At 47.6% G+C, this 18,603-nt stretch overlaps 1 protein-coding gene across 2 annotated transcripts in view; it reads left to right on the top strand.

Annotated features, from left to right (window-relative positions):
• LBR (lamin B receptor) overlaps positions 1 to 18,603 on the top strand; it is a 489,903-nt gene that overhangs the window by 202,057 nt on the left and 269,243 nt on the right. The gene's annotated exons all lie outside the window — the stretch shown is intronic.

Raw genomic sequence — 18,603 nt, 5'->3', positions numbered from 1 at the left:
AGCAGACATCTGCACAACAGTACCCGGCTTTCCCGGCTCCAGGGACGGATCCGGATGCATTTTTGAATGCGATGTATGCCGTCTTCCAATCCATGGCCCCTGCTGGTGCACGGGCGGGTCCCACGGGGCCATTGGCGTTTAATATGGGCTCGCCGGTGCTGGACAGGGCGGCTCTATTCATGCCCTTCTGCCCTACAGAGACTGGCGGTTCGGCGCCAAGGGTCTCCCCTGGCAGGAGTCTTCCACTTGTGACGGTGGATTCTCCTTCACGTCAACCGACTCCATCCGGCGTCGTTGTTGTCTCCATCCAGACCGGCTCCATCACCTTCCGGCCAATCGACTTCGAGAAGGTCATCAGCCGACTTCGTGTTGGTGCCGGCACCGGCGCTGGATGAGCCTAGGAGCCTTCCTGGCCCTGTTCGGGGTTCGAGATCGTCGGTGTCGATGGATTCTTTGTCGACGCCGGCCCTGGAAACACATCTTAGATCTCGGAGGAAGGCATTGAGACTTCTGGAGGAGGAGGAGTATAGACAGCTTGAGGAGGGCGGGATCGAGCCTTCAGATGAGTTCCAGGGTCTTGCCACTGCAAGTGGTCTGGATACTTCCCCGGAGTGGGACATTGCGTCTCTGGGGGAGTTTACTGAAGAGGCCACTTCCTTCCATACAGTGGTGAGGAAGGCAGCTGAGTACCTGGATTTGCCTTTGTCTGTGGCGGAGGTAAAAACTAACCTGCTCACAGAGGTACTACATCCCTCTTCGTCCAGTGTTGACCCTTTGCTGCCTTTCAATGAGGCTTTGACTGAGCCTATTTTGTACTTGTGTAAGAAGCCAGTGACAACTCCCGCTGTGAATAGGGCAGTGGCGAGGAGACATAGAGGTGCACCAGGTGATCCGTTTTTTCTGTCACGGCATCCAACTCCGGAAAGCTTGGTAGTTCAGGCGTCATGTTCTGCGAAGTCTGCTCCTGGGACATTCCCTGGAGTCCCAACTGATAGGGAGTCCAAGAGGATGGAGCCGTCTTCAAAGAAGCTTAAAGCTACTAATTCTACCTGCGTGCTGGGCAGATACGTCCACGCCCTTATGGACTCCGTTAAAGAAATGGCGAGGGAACTACCACAGGAGATGCAGAAATCGTTTGGATCCCTTTTTATGGATGCGCAGGCTGCTGCACAGCAGATTATACAATCTGGCCTGGATACCTTGTATTCCATAGCTGGGGCCATGGGAACATCTGTGGCTACTAGGAGGCATGCCTGGTTAAGGTCCTCTTCTGGATTTTCTTCAGATGTTCAATCCACCTTGATGGATCTTCCATTTGATGGGGAAAAGTTGTTTAGGGACAAGGCGGACTCTGCCCTTGAACGGTTTAAGGACTGCTGGGCGACAGCTAAGTCCCTGGGCTTACAGCCCTCTGCTACAACGCCTTATAGACCTTTTCGCAGGTTTCGGGGGTTCATTCGAGGCTCTGCCTTTCGGAAGTCGCAGTCTTACGCCCAGCAACCTGCCAATCTGCCCTATCGTGCCTTTAGAGGGCGGGATAGGGCTAGAGGTCCAGCCCAGCAGCTCTCTTCTTTTTCATCCTCCTCTGGTGGTTAACAGCAGAGCCAACCCTAGTTTTCCCCACTTTATCATCCATACTTCTCCTGTAGGGGGAAGATTGAGTCTTTTTCTGCAGAAATGGAGGTCAATTACAACAGACTCGTGGGTGCTAGGAATTGTAGAAAAGGGCTATGCTCTCCCCTTTCAGGAGTTCCCTCCTCCCTTCCCCCCCGTCCCTCCTTTTGTTCAGAAGACCATCTTCTGTTGTTGCAACAGGATGTTATAACCATGTTGGCAAAGGGCGGAATAGAGTTGGTGCCGTTGCAGGAAAGGGGTCAGGGGTGTTATTCAAGATATTTCCTGATTCCCAAAGTGGATGGTCGATTACGGCCGATCCTAGACTTGAGGATTTTGAATTTGTTCCTCAAGCAGGAAAAATTCAAAATGCTGACCCTAGTGCAGGTGCTATTGGCGTTGAACGAAGGAGACTGGATGGTGTCTGTCGACTTGCAGGACCCGTACTTTCATGTTCCGATAATCAAGTCGCACAGGAAGTATCTCCGGTTTGTGGTTGGAACGCAACACTACCAGTTTGCTGGCCTTCCGTTTGGACTCACTTCAGCACCTCGGGTTTTCATGAAGGTGATGTCAGTTGTTGCAGCACATCTCAGAAGGAGGGAAGTAGCGTTTTTTCCCTACCTGGACGATTGGTTGATCAAAGCCAAGTCTCCAGAGCTTGTGTTGTCTCATCTGCGAATGACAACCCAGTTGTTGTTCGATCTGGGTTTTTCTGTAAATGTGCCCAAATCTCACCTGAAGCCCTCTCAACGCCTCCTGTTCATAGGGGCAGTACTGGACACAACATTGTTTCGGGCCTACCCCCCGCCTCAGCGGGATCGGGACATTCAGGTGCTGATTCCGTTGTTTCAAGTTGGAGCAGCAGTTCCAGTCCTCAAGGTCTTACGCCTGCTAGGTCTGTTTGCTTCTTGCATTCTGTTAGTCACTCACGCTCGCTGGCATATGAGGGCTCTTCAGTGGTGCCTCCGCAGGCAGTGGTTCCAACACAAAGGAGATCTCAGGGATTCAATAAAGATCTCCAAGGACGCTGTAGCGGATCTTCTTTGGTGGGCAGAGGACGGCAACCTTTCCCAAGGAAAACCGTTTTCACTGCCTCCTCCAGTGGCCACAGTGATTTCGGATGCTTCCACTCTAGGGTGGGGAGCTCATCTGGGGGACCTGGAGATCAAGGGTCATTGGTCTCCAGCGGAACAGATGTTTGCATATCAATCTGTTGGAATTGCGGGCAGTACGTTTGGCGCTCAAGGCCTTCCTCCCTTCCCTTCACGGTCAGTCAGTTCAGGTCCTGACGGACAACACTACTGCGATGTGGTATATAAACAAGCAGGGAGTAGTAGGGTCGTACCTTCTCTGGAGAGAAGCTCTGCGGCTCTGGTCCTGGGCTCAGGACCATCAGATTTGCTTAATAGCGAATCATTTGGCCGGAGTTCTGAATGTACGTGCGGACGGTCTCAGTCATCACTTCTCAATAGATCACGAGTGGCGTCTCCATCCAGATCTAGTCCTCCACATCTTCGGGATGTGGGGTACTCCTCAGGTGGATTTATTTGCCACTCGAGAAAACGCGCATTGCCCGTTGTTCTGCAGCCTCCAGTATCTGTTGCAAGGAGCATTGGGGGGTGCGTTTCAGATGTCCTGGAGCGGCAGTTGCTTTACGCATTTCCCCCCATACTCTTGATTCCTCGAGTTCTGAGGAAGATTCATCAAGACCAGGCCCAAGTCAACTTAGTGGCTCCGGACTGGCCGAGAAGGGTATGGTATACGGATCTTCTTCAACTCTGTCAGTGCCCTCCGCTCCGTCTCCCGCTCAGGGCAGATCTCCTCTCACAGTCGCAGGGGCAGGTTCTACACCCCCACCTCCAGAACCTGCACCTTCATGCCTGGAGATTGAACAGGGCAACCTGAGTTCGTTTTCTCTCCCACCGGATGTAGTGGATGTTATTCTCTCGTCCAGGCGACACTCCACTAAATCTATTTATGCCGGTAGGTGGGCAAAATTTGTGGTTTGGTGTGGAGAGAACCAAAAAGATCCCTTGAAGGCCCACCTTTCAGATATTCTTTTGTTTGCTCTTAGTTTGGCAAGGAAAGGCTGAGCGATAGCTACAGTTAAGGGATATTTGGCAGCTCTGTCGGTGTTTCTTTGCCTTCCGGACCAGCCATCTTTATTTAAGTCTCCAATTGTCAATAGGTTTCTTAAAGGTTTAGTGACTAAGGGCCTGATTACAACTTTGGAGGACGGTGTTAAACCGTCCCAAAAGTGGCGGATATACCACCTACCGTATTACGAGTCCATTATTTCTCCAGTATTGGATCTTTCATAGATTCACATGCTTGAATCATCCCCGTCGTCGAGGTGGGAGCCTCACGGTAAATTTAAATATATAAAAAGCAGTAAGTCAGTAAAAATAAAACCAGTAGGCCCAAGTAGGCCTCATAAGGTATTTTACAGTCTATCCACTTTGTTTTGTGAAAAGACCCAAACTTGAGTATCAACCAATCAGGATTCAGCCCCTCCCAAACACTCCCAACAGAGGCTGAATTCCCTCAGATTTTCTACCGCACGTCGTGTGAAGGGAGTCTCCCTGAGCTCTGCTCAGTTTTTTTTTTTTTTCCTATTTTCTGACTGAAGATTGTTTTTTCTCTCAGGAAACTAGTTACAACTTTACTATGTCTGAAAAGGCAAAGAAGGGTCTGTTCAGAGACTGTGACAACTGTGGGAAGAAGAGACTACATATTGATGACCCCCACAAGAAGTGTATTTACTGCCTTCATCCAGACCATAAGGTGAGAGACTGCAAAATCTGTCGCACCTTTAGTCAAAAAACCCTCAAAGACCGAGAGGGTAGACTTCTCTTATGGCTGCAAAAACAAAAAGCCATAGAGCATCCTTCATCAGACAGCGAAGAGTCACCACAAACTTCTCGCCCTCAGAAAAGAACAGGTGAGAGAGATAGAGGTGCGGATGAACCACCAAGAAAAATACACAAAAAGACTAAACAAGTCTTAACTGAAGAGACAGTTAAACATGGACCAAAAAAGGTTCATTCAGAACCTACTACGCCGTTACACCGGAAAAGCACCTCAAAGAAACCATCCCTGTCTCTGTCACCACAAAAAGAGTCAGAAAAACTCTTTTTGGTGAAAAAACAACCGTCGACGACCGCCCTGTCGACGACAGTGTCGACGGTAACAGCGACCACGGTATCGTCGACGTTCACAACACCATCCTCACCGATGATTATGACGTCGTCACCTTTGTCATCGACGACGATTATTACTGCAAAAATCTTCAAAAGAGCTTCGTCGGCAACCACATCGTCGACAGCGGAGGCTTCCTGGGTTCACAAATCATCCAGGGCACTCCCATCTACGCAAACTACGTCGGCGAAGCGACCGTCGTCGCTAAAATACCCGTCGACGAAGGGACCGTCGACTAAGGAAAAGACGCAGTCATGGACGGAAGCGTCGACGAGAGACCCGTCGACGAGAGACCCGTCGACGACAGTACAGTTGACGACAGTACCGTCGACGAGGGAGCCGTCGACGAGGGAGCCGTCGACGAGGGAACCGTCGACGAGGGAACCGTCGACGATGGATCCGACGATCAACACAGCATTAACAGTTTACAAACCTTTGGACATTTCACCAGCTCATTCCTCATACCATCATGAGGACTCCACCAGATTCTTACCCCTTTCCCTTATTAATATAGGGGACAAGCCATCTGGCATTTTACCGATGCATACATCACCAAGTAAGGTGCTGCCATACCCACCGCAACATCTTTTAGACGATGAGGATGATGACGTTCAAGGCATGTTTGGGGCAGCTAGTAGCCCGTCCCAACTAAATGTCAAATGTCAAGAGTTTGATGAAGAAGAGGATCAACATTACCAGCATAGTTATGCTTCAACATCTTATCCACAGACAAACCAACCATCGCCTCTAGCTATGCCTAGCACATTAGTGACAGATTTACAACATATGTTGAAGGACTACTATAAAAGGTTCCCACCGTCAACTCAGTCCACGCCACCTAGACCTCAGAGTTACCAGCAAGCTCAAACTACTAATGTTTCCGAAACGCCTCAGGCTAGTAGACCTGTAACTAGCCAAGCTCCGGAAGCTTACCTCTCGTCGGACGACGAAAGGGAAGAGGGCGAGCTAGCAGATTCAGCTGCTAGTGAATGGGACGACTATCTCGTTCCCACACCATCTCCACCTCCAGCAGCTCCAGTGGATTCTCCTCCAGAAGACATAGGAGGTTTCCATAATATCATAGAGAGAGCGGCGAAACGTTTTGGCCTGGAAATTGTTTCCCATGAAACTGAGTGTTTTTTGTATGACTTTAAAGAGCCATCAAAGAGATCTGTAAGAGCCATACCTATTGTGGATTTTTTGTGGCAGGAGGGTTTGAAGGCAATGAAAAACCCGGCAACAGTGCCTTCACAAATGCCAAGGCTAGAGAAAAAATACAAGGCCCCAGATGATTCTCCGGCCTGTTTAGTCTCACAACCGAAACCTGACTCGGTTATATCACAGGCGGCTCAACGACGATCCAAAAACCCCTCTACACCTATTGCGTCTCCCCCAGACAAAGAGGGAAGGAGACTAGACAATATTGGTAAGAAATTCTCCTCGGTTGCTGCAGTAACGGTCAAAGCGGCAAATTCCCTCGCCATCCTGGGAAGATACGATCGGCAGATGTGGGCAGACATGTCCGTTTTTGTAGATTCACTGCCAGAAGATCTCAAGGTGGAGGCTAAAAAGGTCTTGCAGGAGGGAGAAAGGGTTTCCGCAGAGATAATAGACAGTGCAATAGATATTTCCCTCACTGGCTTTCGACAATTAGCTGGAGCAGCAGTCCTGCGCAGACAAGGGTGGCTTAAAGCTACTTCATTCAGACCAGAAGTCCAGACTCGTGTTCTCGACATGCCCTTCGATGGAGAGAGTTTGTTTGGCAAACATGTCGATGATATGCTGCAGGCTATCAAGACGGATACCGATACGGCAAAATCCCTAGGTACCCTGCAATATAAAAAACTACCTTTTCGTGGAGCAAGGGGTAGAGGTAATTACTCCTTTCGAGGTGGATACCAACAATACAGGTCACAATATACATCTTCCTCCACAGGACCAGGACATCAGCACCATCAACAACAGCAGCATTATCGATTACCACCAGCCGCAGCTTACAAACATCCGGCTAGAGGAAGAGGAGCTGCCCGAGCAAGAGATACAGGCAGAAAGCAATGACCAGCGGATAATCTCAACACCTCCCCAATCAATATTGAAGGTCGGAGGTCGCATCAATTCTTATTTCCCCAAGTGGAAGGCTATAACATCGGACAGATGGGTACTAGATGTGGTGACCAGAGGTCATACTCTGGAATTCATCCAAACACCACAGAGTGTCCCACCATCGGGTACACCGCCTCTGAGGTTGAGCCAACTTCTCAGGGAAGTAAGGATAATGCTAACAAAAGGAGCAATAGAACCAGTCCCTTTATCTCAAAGGAACAAGGGATTCTATTCCCGGTTTTTCCTTCTCAAGAAACCCTCAGGAGACTGGCGCCCCATCCTGGACTTGAGAGCACTAAACAAGTTTCTAAAGAAACAATCGTTCAGGATGGTAACGTTGCAGGATGTCCTGCGTCTCTTAAACACGGGCGATTGGATGGCATCCCTAGACCTCCAGGATGCTTATTTTCATATCCCCATATATCGCAACCATCGCAAATTTTTAAGGTTCAGGGTAGGAAGTATGCACCTCCAATTCCGGGTTCTACCATTCGGTCTCAAATCAGCCCCCAGAATCTTCACAAAAATGCTAGCTCCAGTAGCAGCACATCTTCGCCAGGCAGGTATCCAGGTCTTCCCTTACCTGGACGACTGGCTTATAAAGGCACCCTCAAAATTCCAAGTAACAAATCATATTTCCTATTGCCTTCATTTGTTACACAGCCTGGGGTTTGTAGTCAACTACCAGAAATCTCAGATATACCCCAAACAAGAATTGAGTTTCTTGGGAGCAATTTTGGACACAGTACGCAGCAAAGCGTACCCATCACACGAGAGGAAACAAAAGTTAACCTCGTTGGCAAACAACCTATCCAGAAAAAAGTTCGTTTCAGTCCGCATCTACAAATCATTGCTCGGAATGATATCATCGTGCATTCCGCTAGTCCCAGATTGCAGACTCCATATGCGACCCCTGCAAGAGCAATTGGACATACAATGGACACAGGTCCTCGGCTCCTTCGAAGACAAGATTCGCATAACGCCTCTAATGAAGAACACTATGAGGTGGTGGGCGACTCCAACCAATTTCTCAAAAGGGCTGTCTTTTCTTCTTCAAACACCAAGTTACATAGTAACAACGGATGCCTCTCTCGAAGGATGGGGTGCACATTGCCAGGACCTGCAAATCAGCGGAATCTGGAATCCGCAAGAGAGCCAGCTCCACATCAATTATCTAGAACTCAAAGCAATACACTTAGCTCTAAAAGCTTTCTTGCCAAAGATACAATGTTCAAGCGTCTTAATCCGGACGGACAACATGACCAGCATGTTTTATCTAAACAAGCAAGGAGGCACAAGGTCTCTACAACTCTCGCAGCTAGCCCAACAAATTTGGACATGGGCCATCAAACACAATATTTCACTAAAAGCGGAGCATGTGCCAGGACAGATCAATGTTCTAGCAGACACCTTGAGCAGGACAGTAATTCCTTATCACGAGTGGGAGCTAGACCAGAAAACTCTCAATGGCCTGTTTCTATTATGGGGCAAACCGAACTTAGACCTATTTGCCACTCTCGAGAACAAGAAATGCCAGTTCTACGCAAGTTGGCTTCCCCAAAAAGATTCGTGGGGGAATGCGTTTTCGATGAGATGGTCAGGAGTTTATGCCTACGCTTTTCCTCCGATCCCGCTCATTCCGAGAGTCATCAGAAAAATGAAGACGGAGGGGTGTCGACTTCTACTCATAGCTCCCAGATGGCCCAGACAAATATGGTATACGGAGCTCCTCATGCTCTCCGAACGACCACATCTACCACTCAGACAGAGTCCGACTCTTTTAACGATGCACCAGGGACAAGTCACACACCCACATCCGTCGTCTCTTCATTTGTCGGCTTGGCTCCTGAACACAATGAATACTTAAATCTCAAAATCTCCCCAGAGTGTAGAGACATCTTAGCAAAAGCTAGAGCTGACACTACCAACAAAACCTATAGACTTAAATGGAAACGGTTTTGTGTTTGGTGTGCAGCGGAAAATATACATCCTTTATCTTCTACTCCGGAACAGATACTTCCATATCTCCTGCTCCTGGCAAAATCAGGACTTGCATATTCTTCCATACGGATACATCTGGCGGCAATCTCCAGATACCGCAGATCACCAGATAAACTCTCTTTGTGTTCCACAAGAATTGTCAAACAATTTATGAAGGGCCTTTTTCGGGTCTTCCCGCCAATTAGGAAACCCCCGCCTCTATGGTCATTGAATGTTGTGTTGATGCAACTCATGAAAGCTCCTTTTGAGCCGATCCACAAAGCTGACCTAAAATTCCTCGCATGGAAAACAGCGTTACTGTTAGCTCTTACTTCGGCAAAAAGAGTCAGTGACATTCAGGCGTTCACCATCAAACAGCCGTTCCTCCAGTTTACAAACTCAGGTGTCATCCTGCGGACAAATCCTAAATTCATTCCGAAAGTTCCCTCAACATTTCATTTAAATGAACCAGTCATCTTAAAAACCTTTTTTCCAAATCCGCAAACAGTGGCGGAAAAAACATTACATTCTCTCGATATTAAAAGATGTTTAAAGTTTTATCTACAGAAAACTCAGGCCATCCGCCAGTCGGATCAATTATTTGTAGCGTTCGGCGGAACAAAGAAGGGACACGCGGTGTCCAAACAGACTTTAGCAAGATGGATTGGCCTGGCGATTCAATTCTGCCATTCAAAAGCAGGAAAGCCGCTCCACACCAAGGTGAGAGCCCACTCTACAAGATCGGTAGCCACTTCAGCGGCACTCTTTGCAGGTGTACCACTACATAGCATCTGTAGAGCAGCAACATGGTCCAGCCAACACACATTTACAAGACATTACTGTCTAGAGGAGACAAACCAGGTTGATACAGCAGTGGGACAAGCAGTGCTGAGGCATCTATTTCGTTAAGGTGAGCCTCTTACACATCCCACCACCACACTCGAGGTATGGTCATTAATGGTTCATTTTCTTCTACTGTTTAACGTGTCGTATTCTCCATAATAATAGCATAAACTGTGTCAGGATTTCTGGCCACACACATTTTATTGCTTTTATATTCGTATGTTTGTGAATATAAATATAATTATATGTAAGTGCATATTTAAAACTGAACTAATGTGAATCACATCACGTATAGAATTACGATGGAATTACAGTCAATGTAATTCAGTAAGTAAGAAAACATTACTGCTCGTTACTCGGATTCAAGCATGTGAATCTATGAAAGATCCAATACTGGAGAAGAAAATTAGTTACTTACCTGTAACTGCAGTTCTCCAGTATTGGTATCTTTCATAGATTCACATGCGACCCACCCTCCTCCCCTCAGAGGCTCCCCTATTATACAGATATTAAACTTCACACTCCTAATAGAAAATCTGAGGGAATTCAGCCTCTGTTGGGAGTGTTTGGGAGGGGCTGAATCCTGATTGGTTGATACTCAAGTTTGGGTCTTTTCACAAAACAAAGTGGATAGACTGTAAAATACCTTATGAGGCCTACTTGGGCCTACTGGTTTTATTTTTACTGACTTACTGCTTTTTATATATTTAAATTTACCGTGAGGCTCCCACCTCGACGACGGGGATGATTCAAGCATGTGAATCTATGAAAGATACCAATACTGGAGAACTGCAGTTACAGGTAAGTAACTAATTTTCATCCTATGGAACTCGTAATACGGTAGGTGGTATATCCGTCACTTTTGGGACGGTTTAACACCGTCCTCCAAAGTTGTAATCAGGCCCTAAGTTTCCTCCTACACCCTTTCACATGCCTCAGTGGGACTTGAATCTTGTATTGACGTTCTTGATGGGTTCGCCTTTCGAGCCCATGCATTCATGTCCGTTGAGATATTTGGTCTTGAAGACTGTTTTCTTAATTGCAATTGCATCTGCTAGGAGAGTTGGAGAGCTTCAAGCACTTTCCGTTAAGCCCCCATTTACCATGTTTTTCCCTGATAAATCGATACTAAAAACCATGGCTGCTTTTCTGCCGAAAGTTGTCACTCCTTTTCATATAGGGCAGTCTATCACCCTACCTGCGTTCTACCCTCCTCCTCACCCTTCTAAAGATGAAGAGAGGCTCCATAGGTTGGACCCTAAGAGGGCCCTGAGTTTCTACCTGGAGAGGACTAAAGACTTTCGCCTAGATGATCAACTGTTCGTTGGGTATGTTGGACAGTGAAAGGGCAGAGCGGTCCAAAAACGAACACTCTCCAGGTGGGTCATCTTGTGTATTAAGATTTGTTACTCTCTGGCGAAAAAAGTCCCTCCTGAAGGTATCAGGGCCCATTCTACTAGGGCTAAGTCTGCATCCTCGGCCCTAGCGAGAGGAGTTCCGTTAATAGATATATGTAAAGCAGCAACTTCGGCGTCCCTCCATACCTTCGTAAAACATTATTGTTTAGACTCTGAAGTGAGGAGGGACGGTCATTTTGCTTGTTCGGTATTGCAAGATTTCTTGGTGTAATCAGGCGGGCACCCACCACCGAGTGCGGTACTGCTTGGGACTCTATTCATAAGGTGAGGAATCCACAGGTAGTTGTATCCATCAGAAGAACAAGTTACTTACCTTCGGTAAGACTTTTTCTGGTGGATACACTAGCTACCTGTGGATTCCTCACGGTCCCTCCTGGCTCCCCGTTGCCTGCCTGATTTCACGCTTATCTTGCAGTATTTAGAGTAATGTTTCTATATATATTTGTATATGCATGTATTTAAGGTAATTATGTAAATATATGGGTTCAATGGACAAGATGTTTGTGTTTGTATATATACATATCTATTTTCATGGTTTTTGATGGGTCGGTTCTCACCTGTTCGCCTCAAAGGCACGAAACAAATGAGGGGAAACTGACGTCAGTACGCCGACGAGGACCTCTTATTGGCATGTTGACGTCAGACGGAGTCACATGGAGCCGTGCCATTATGACGTCCTCGTCGACGTGAACAGCTAGGAAGAAGACTTTCCGTCGGATGCTGACGCAAGGGACGAATTCATAAGGTGAGGAATCTACAGGTAGCTAGTGTATCCACCAGAGAAAGCGTTACCAAAGGTAAGTAACTTGTTCTTTTCCTCATAAGACTGCGTTACCGCATTAGAGAAACTTCAAGTATATTGCCTGTTTTCTTCAAAAGTGCATCAGTATCTATTTTTTGTCAAAGTATTCCGGTGTTTAAACATAATATAAACAAAGTGAACAAGTTACTTACCTTTGGTAACAATTTACCTGTTAGAGACAATATCTAGCTGCAGATACCTTACCTTTTAAATTTCCCAGGCGTCAGACTGGATCTGGATGATTTTTGCAGGAGCAGTAGACCCTGTGTGCGGTCAGATGGCTTCATTCGGTTCCAAGCGGCGTTTTTGGTGCCGAAAATGACATTTCAGTCACCTATGCGCGGACCTCAGTTTCTTTTCACAAATTTCCAAGCCAGGAGAGCAGAGCCGTGAACTGCACTAACATTTGAGTGTCCAAACAAGGGCCTTGAAAGGGATCACCCATAACCCTAGAAATCTGTCTGCAGAGTGGGGAGGAATGGGTGAGTCTGTAAGGAATCTGCAGATAGATATTGTCTCTACCATATAATTTGTTACCAAAGATAAGTAATTTGTTTACCTGATAGAGATATCTAGTTGCAGATTCCTTATCTATGAATAGATACCCAAGCAATACCATCCTGAGGGTGTGTTGCGGACAAACTGTATAAACTAAAAAGTCCTGTAAGACCGAAAGGGTGAAATGCCTATCTCTGCTGACCTGTTTGTCCAGGTAGCACTGATTGGAAAATGCATGCAGGGATACCCATGTTGCTTCCTAGCAGAAGTCCAGGACTGGGACTCGACGTACCAACACCATATTTGGAGCCTTCCTTCTGGAAGAATGGGCTCTTAAGCACTTTGGAGGCTGTTTCCTGGCTACGCCGTAGCACATTTTAATGCAGTTAATAACTGTGATCGGGCAACCCCGATCACGGCACCGGCAGGAGCTTCTGTGTCGGGTTCTCCCGACACGTCATTTCCGCGTTCCCATGTCACCATGGGAACGCTCACCCCGTCACGGCCTCGTTTCCCTGGAAACAGGGAAACGCTCGAAGTGGTTGGCACCGCGGGACGTCATAAAGACGCCGACCGCGTCGAGGAGGTGTGTGTGGGCGGCGAAAGGAGGACAGAGGACGGAGACACCCCAGGACAGCAGGAGACAACAGAAAACGGAACGAAGGGCCGCAGAGAGGGGGAGAACGAGGCCACCAACGGAGGAACACCGGAGAGCAGGACCCAAGACCCCAGCCACGACCCTGGAGGGTCGTGGCTCACAAAGGTACGCTCCCTCCTAGAGACAAGGGGAGGAAATACAAAAACCTCACCGGGGAAGGGAACTGGGGAGGGGTGAGAGGGGAAGGGGGGTAAGGGAAGGTCACAGTCTCTTTAAGGAAAAGAGAGACTGACTATCCTAACCTATTTGGGCGCACCGTGAGTTACTTACCTGAAGCACAGACCGTGTTTTGTTTAGGAAACTGTACACGGGTGACTGCACGCTCTTTCTATCTCCCTACTTACCCACTCCCTATTTCCTATTTAAAGAGAAAACCCCAGAAACATCTTTATACTTACCGTGGCGTTCTTCTGTTTTCTTGCCGGTACCTCCCTGGAGCCACTCCAAGTCCCCAGAAAACATTGACCTAGGAGAGGAAGAAGAAGAACAACCAAATTAAAAGAAGAGAGATTAACCGGGTTACGCCATAAACAAACTGAACTTTATTTAGAAAACACCTGGACAAAGAAAGAAGTTTAAATAAATAAACCCTTACTTACCCTATTATCCAATCTCCGTCTGGTTTATACCGTTCAGCCTGTCACAGTGGTGTCAGAAGTGGGATTTTAACCACGACGGCTGAGGAACGGTATAAACCATGAGTGAACAACCTAGCCTAGAGGACATGATCAAACAACTGGCGGAGGGCCAACGCCATTTACAGCTGGTCTGGGAAGCTCACCAGCGCGAGGCCAAAGAAGATAGGGAAGCATTACAGTCCGCCCTAAAGGGTCAAGCCACCATATTGGCGAACAATCAGCTGGTCCATGAGACGGCAATGAAAAAGTTAACTGAGACAATAGCTGCTAGTAAAGTTCACCCGAATGTCCCCAGTTCGGTTCTACAACGATATCAGGAAGGGAAAGATCCGGATTCATTCTTTACTAACTTTGAGCGGGTCGCTTCTTCAGCTCAGTGGCCCGAAGAAAGATGGGGACAATACATTGCTCCTTTACTCACCGGTCTTATACAGGCAGCTTATCAGGCGGCCAATCCAGACGGTACTACGTCCTATAAAGACATAAAAAAGAGCATTTTGGAACGGGTAGGTCACGATACCGAGTACTATAGAGTAAAGTTTTGTAAAGTCAAGTGGGGACAGAATGAGGATCCCCGAACCTTCTACTTTAGGGTTAAGGATTTGGCGCTCAAATGGTTGGGACCTATAGGAACTAACCGAGAGGATGTTATCAAGACAATCATCCTCGAACAATACTTGGACTCCTTACCAACCGGTACAAAAAACTGGATAAGACAGCATCCTAATGTGGATACAGACATGGCTATAGACTTGGCCTGTGCATACCACAGATCCACGGATGTGAGATCAATAGCACCACGGCCCAATTCCAAATCCATTACCCCTCCAGTAAGGCCCACACAGAGATATCCAGTAGAAGACCCATTTCCATGTAAACCAGGGGAGGGTCATCCAATACCAGGATCCCAATGTTTTAACTGTGGAGAATGGGGACATATAGCTCGCATGTGTCCCAGGAAAACAGAGGGGGTGGAACCTATGGAGATAGGAGTAACACGACGCCGGGTCCTATGTACAGGAAAAGGGGACACCAAATTTAAACAGACTCTAAGAATCAGTGGTCACCTCCTCTCTGCCCTCATAGACTCGGGATGTAGTCAATTGGTCATCCAACAAGATCTAATAGACCCAGTGGATGAAAGCACCAGCCAAAGAGTTACTATCTGCTGTATACACGGCGACAAGGCGCAATACCCCCTTACCACAGTAGAGTTAGAGTGGGGAAAGTATAGAGACATCCTTCCCATGGGAGTTATGGATCAACTCATCGAAGAATGTATTGTTGGCACAGACTACGTGCACTTCCAGCAACTCTTAACTGGTACCCAAACACAGAAGGAGAGCTTCGAATGGTGGACCGAGGCTCCTTTTTCTTATAGTGAAATTGAGTGTCCCCCATATCGTAGGAAACTTTCCCGTCGGGAAAAAAGAGAAAGCAAGGCACAGTTTTGAGAGGTAAAAGAGCCAAGTCAACCCATAAGAGTGATAGCAGAGAATTATAGAGCACCCATCAGTTTCCGCCATCATCTAAGGGAGGACCCTACCCTCACTCATGCTTGGAGAACAGCAAAAACTGAAGAAACTGACAAGGTGGGTCCCTATTTTTTAGTACAACGAAACCTTCTGTATAGGGTGACCACTACCAGGGCAGGGGAACGCAAATACCAATTAGTAGTCCCAGAGACATATAGAGACCAAGTACTCCTCCTAGCCCACAATCAACCGGGAGGGGGCCATTTTGGCAGGGACAAAACCGAGGAATATCTCCTCCGAAGGTTTTACTGGCCAGGGGTTTTTGCCCACATTAGGAAATATTGCTCACAATGCCCTAGATGTCAACTCACCGAACCTGGCAGGCCCCGGAAAGCACCCCTCCTACCTCTTCCTATCATCGATATCCCGTTTAGTAGGGTGGGAATGGATCTAATTGGACCCTTACTTCCCTCAACTAAGGGACAAACTTATATACTAGTTATAGTAGACTATGCAACCAGATACCCAGAAGCCATTCCTCTGGCCAGCATGACGACTAAAACGGTAGCACAGGCAATGATAACGGTATTCACTAGGACAGGGTTTCCCGAGAGATTCTTACTGACCAGGGTACGCCCTTCATGTCCAACCTCATGAAGCAGATATGCAAGGTACTCGGCATTACCCAAATTAAAACTTCAGTTTATCATCCACAGACAGATGGCCTCGTTGAACGATACAACCGGACTATTAAAACACTATTAAAGAAAATAGTCGACGACACAGGGAGGGACTGGGACCAGAAACTGCCCTTAGTTCTCTATGCCATTCGAACCCACGAACAGTCCTCAACAGGTCACAGCCCGTTCGAACTGGTATTCGGGAGGCAACCCCGTTCCCTTTTAGATATGGCCGTCGAAGCCTGGGAGGAAGAAGAGGAAGAGGAAGGTCGACCGTTGTTAGAATACGTCCAGAAGCTTAAATCACATCTACAAGACTTATGGGAGAATGTACGACAACATCTGGAAAAGGCCCAAGAGACACAAAAACAATATTATGATAGGGGAAGTAAACTGCGTACATTCCTTCCTAATGACCAAGTACTGATTATGCGACCCACGTCTGATCAAAAAATTGTTAGCCAGATGGCAGGGACCATATAGGGTTGTTAGAGCAATCTCCCCTGTCACCTATCTCATAGAATTAAGTGTCAACCCCCCAAAAAAACAAATTTATCATGTGAATCTCCCCAAGAAATGGGAAGCAGAGGAGGAGGTTAGCGAGAGAATAGTCGTGGGTTGTCTTGTATCTCCCATGAAGGAAGTAGAGATAGAGCTGTTTCCCTCTGGGGATCAACAAAAGGCAAATATGCCCTATGTCGACACTTCCCTAACCGAGTCAGAGAAGGGTCAGTTATACGCTCTGTTAACCCAATACCCAGGGTTTTTTTCAGACATACCTGGCAGAACGTCCCTGATCTATCATAGAATAAGAACACCACCAGGACAGACTATTCGACTACGGCCTGATCGTATTCCCGAGGCTAGGAAACATATCATAGAAGACGAAATAGAAAAGATGATACACTTAGGAGTAATTGAGCACTCTGTCAGTCCCTGGTGCTCTCCTGTAGTCCTGGTCCTAAAACCTGACGGAACGGTTCGCTTTTGTATTGACTTTCACCAACTCAATGCAATCTCTAGGTTTGACTCTTATCCTATTCCCCGGGTGGATGATGTTCTAGAAAAGCTAGGAACAGCTAAGTATATGTCTACATTGGACCTCACTAAAGGGTACTGGCAGATACCCCTTTTCCCCAAAGATAAAGAGAAAACAGCCTTCTCTACTCAATCTGGTCTGTATCAATTCACAGTGCTACCTTTTGGTCTCCACGGAGCCCCGGCAACCTTTCAGAGGTTGATGGATAGGTTATTAGAACCCTTCCATTCATTCTCTGCTGCCTATCTTGATGATGTCGTCATCTTTAGCAATACTTGGCTAGACCATCTGCAACATCTCCACCAAATTTTGACCACTCTCACAGAAGCAGGGTTGACGGCTAATCCTAAAAAGTGCATAGTAGGGAAGACTGATATATCATATCTCGGCTATAAGATAGGCAATGGTACATTAAAACCGCAAATGACTAAGATTGAGGCAATTCAAAACGCACCAATCCCAAAAACGAAAAGAGACTTGCGATCTTTTCTTGGGCTAGTGGGTTACTACCGTAGATTTATACCGGGTTATTCCACTGTTGCGGCCCCCCTTACTGATCTGTTATCCAAAAAGCACCCCAACAAGTTGGTTCCTCTTTCTGACAGTCAAAGGGCTAGTTTTGACCGGTTAAAATCTTCTCTTACCTCGGAACCAGTTTTGCAATGTCCTGATTTCTCTAGACCTTTTCATCTGTACACGGATGCTTCTAATGTGGGTCTTGGGGCCGTGCTCGCACAACCGGACTCGGATGGTAGAGATCTCCCGATTGTATTTATCAGCCGGAAACTGCTTCCCCGGGAATGTCATTACCCCACCATTGAGAAAGAGTGTTTAGCCATTAAATGGGCAGTAGAGACCTTGCAATATTATCTCCTGGGTAGACCTTTTCTACTGTGTACTGATCATGCTCCTCTTACCTGGCTTGCCTCACATAAGGATTTCAACTCTAGGATATTGCGCTGGTTTCTTGAACTTCAGCCTTTTTCCTTCCAGGTCTGTCATGTTCCTGGAACGCAACAGGGTCCTGCGGATTACTTGTCCAGGTTTCCTTGCCCTACTCCGGTCCTCGAGCAGGACCGTTCTTGGGATGGGGTATGTGATCGGGCAACCCCGATCACGGCAGCGGGAGGAGCTTCTGTGTCGGGTTCTCCCGACACGTCATTTACGCGTTCCCATGTCACCATGGGAACGCTCACCCCGTCACGGCCTTGTTTCCCTGGAAACAGGGAAACGCTCGAAGTGGTTGGCACCGCGGGACGTCATAAAGACGCCGACCGCGTCGAGGAGGTGTGTGTGGGCGGCGAAAGGAGGACAGAGGACGGAGACACCCCAGGACAGCAGGAGACAACAGAAAACTGAACGAAGGGCCGCAGAGAGGGGGAGAACGAGGCCACCAACGAAGGAACACCGGAGAGCAGGACCCAAGAGCCCAGCCACGACCCTGGAGGGTCGTGGCTCACAAAGGTACGGTCCCTCCTAGGGACAAGGGGAGGAAATACAAAAACCTCACCGGGGAAGGGAACTGGGGAGGGGTGAGAGGGGAGGGGGGGTAAGGGAAGGTCACAGTCTCTTTAAGGAAAAGAGAGACTGACTATCCTAACCTATTTGGGCGCACCGTGAGTTACTTACCTGAAGCACAGACAGTGTTTTGTTT

This window comes from Pleurodeles waltl, chromosome 5 (assembly GCF_031143425.1).
Source record: "Pleurodeles waltl isolate 20211129_DDA chromosome 5, aPleWal1.hap1.20221129, whole genome shotgun sequence".
Taxonomy (NCBI): Eukaryota; Metazoa; Chordata; class Amphibia; order Caudata; family Salamandridae; genus Pleurodeles; species Pleurodeles waltl.
Note: the sequence above shows the minus strand (reverse complement) of the source record. Positions and strands in the feature narration are given on the sequence as shown.